This window comes from Dasypus novemcinctus, chromosome 3 (assembly GCF_030445035.2).
Source record: "Dasypus novemcinctus isolate mDasNov1 chromosome 3, mDasNov1.1.hap2, whole genome shotgun sequence".
Classification (NCBI taxonomy): Eukaryota; Metazoa; Chordata; class Mammalia; order Cingulata; family Dasypodidae; genus Dasypus; species Dasypus novemcinctus.
Window position 1 is genome coordinate 80,765,119 of NC_080675.1, and position 2,576 is coordinate 80,767,694.

Here is a 2,576-nt window from a genome sequence, read left to right on the forward strand (position 1 = left end):
CTTCCCATGTACAAGATCCTGGGTTCAATCACTGGTACCTCCTTAAAAAAAAAAGTAAAGAGACAATGAAAATTAAAAGTAATAGGGAAGCAGATGTGGCTCAACTGATAGAGCATCCGCCTACCACATGGTAGGTCCAGGGTTCAAACCCAGGGCCTCCTGGCTTATGTGGTGAGCTGACCACACTCACAATGCTGCTGCATGCAAGGAGTGCCATGCCATGTGGGGCTATCCCCCATGTAGGGGAGCCCCATGTGCAAGGAGTGTGCCTGCAAGGAGAGCTGCCCCGTGCGAAAAAAACGTGCAACCCACCCAGGAGTGGCGCCTCACACATGGAGAGCTGACACAGCAAGATGATGCAACAAAAAGAGACACAGATTCCTGGTGCTGCCGAGAATGCAAGTGGACACAGAAGAACACACAGAAAATGGACACAAGAGAGCAGACAACTGGCAGGGGCGGGGGGGGGTGGGGTGGGTGGGTGGGAAGAGAGAAATAAGAATAAATCTTAAAAAAAATGTTGATATTAAAAAAAAAATCCTGGATGGGATATTACAAGGAAGGAGAGAAGGCTTGAGAGGCTTGAGAGGATAATTACTGGGACATATGAAAAAAGTGGACTATAGACTGTGAGCTTTCTATCAGTGTTAAATTTCTTGAACTTGATAACTGCACTTAAGGTGAATACATAAGTGAATATCCTTGTTCTTAGGAAATGTACGTGGGAGAATTAAGTATGCAAGGAAATTGATGTATGCAACCTACACTCAAGTATTCAGCAAATGGTTTGATAAATAGACATATATATAGATAGTTGGATAGATAGATGGGTTGATTGATGGATAGCTAGAATGATTTAACAAATGTGGCAAAATGTTAAAATTGGTGGATCTGGGAGTATAGGGGTTTATTGGAGTTTGTATCATTTTTGTAACTGCCATGTAAATTTGAAAGTATTTCAAAATAAAAAGCTTAAAATAATAATGATAAAAAAAAGCCCTAGTGAGCAAAGGTTGAGAAATGCAGCTTAAATAGTTGGGTATGGTGTGAGGTTGATTAAGGTTGAATTGTGAGTAGGATTTCCTGGAAAATTTTCAAAAGAGAAGTAATATAGTGCCCGAGCCGGCAGGGGCGAGTCCAGGGACCTGTGGGAAGAAGCAGGGTGGGGCAGGAGTCGAGAGAAGAATGGAGGCAAGACAGGGTTCTGATCAAGCCTTGTTTATTGGGGGTAAAACACGGGAATTTATAGAGAGGGAAGGGAACGTGTACATAGGTGATAGGCTGGTCTTGTGGGTGGCAGACGTCCAAGGAGGGGATTGGCCGACAGTTCGCAGCGGGTCTGCGGAGTTTCGCGCCTTGCGCATGCGTATTGCTGTGGTCACCTGAGTAGTGGCGGGAGGGGGAGAACAAAGAAGCAGGGAGGAGAAGAATAAGGAAATGACAGGGCAGATTTGTGAACTCCGCCATGTTGTGGGAGGCTGTAGATAGGTCTCACAGCGGGTGGCTCCCTACAATATAGATGGAAATTATATGGCCTTGTGAGAAGGCTTTTGTCTTTATTTAAATTTTTTTTCATTTTCTCAACTTTTTATTATGCTATAATTTCAAACATAAAAGTTGCAGGAACAGTATAATGAACTCCCATATATCCTCCACCTAGCTTTAACAATAGTTATTATTTTGTTATTTTTGCTTTCTTTCTCTCTTTCCATGTACTTTTTATTTTTAAATTTTTACAATATGGAATATTTCACAGATTTGCATGTCATCCCTGCTCAGGGGCCACGCTAATCTCTGTATCATTTTAACTTTAGTATATGTGCTGCTGAAGCAAGCACCTTCTGTTACCGGATTTTATCTAGGTTCTTACCTATGCTGCAGAAATGAATTTCAAGAGCACACCAGGTGAGTTAGGTCAATAATTTGTTCAGGTAGGGAGGGAAGAGAAATGGGAGAAAACAACAGAGCAGGGGTCCTACGTGGAGAGGAAGGGGGTGAAAAGGGATAAAGAGGGCTGATTTACATTATAGATGATAAATCCCCAGGTTTACTTGCATGGCCACGTGGCAGAGTTAAAATGGTGAGGGCAGTGCACAGAGGACAGGAACGGGTCCAAAGGAAAGAGAGCAGACCTATAGAGCACTCAGGCCTCACGGTTTGCTTTATGAACTATTAATTATTCCGCCCCTTTGCTAATGGCAGGGGAGGGGTTCCGGCTGTTTGCTGTTTTGGCTGATTACTCCACCCACCAATCCCTTAGTGAGGACCCAGTGATAAAGTCCCTAGGGAACATCCAGGGCTTTTCCTTTCTCCCAGAAGAAGTCTTTGTTCTGGATAGCAGAATCTGGAGGGTGGGGATCTTCCAGCAGCCATCTTGGGGGTTACTGATGTCCACGTGAACTTTTTGCCAGGTTCCAGATCTATTAATTCCCTATCTTACTAGCCTGCTTCACTTCTATGAACTTTTTTTGCTGAACCATTTGGAAGTAAGTTGTACACAGAGTATGCCATGCCTCAAGATTCAGCCTGCATCACTTAAGAATGCAGATATTAGTCCACCATACCAAAATGCCATT

General features: G+C 43.5%; 1 non-coding gene across 1 annotated transcript; it reads right to left on the minus strand.

Moving 5' to 3' along the window:
* Positions 1 to 1,734: 1,734 nt before the first annotated feature.
* On the minus strand, positions 1,735 to 1,838 carry LOC111766693 (U6 spliceosomal RNA). Its single transcript, XR_002798660.1, has one exon. It is a non-coding gene; the product is annotated as a U6 spliceosomal RNA (small nuclear RNA).
* Between the last annotated feature and the right edge of the window lie 738 nt (positions 1,839 to 2,576).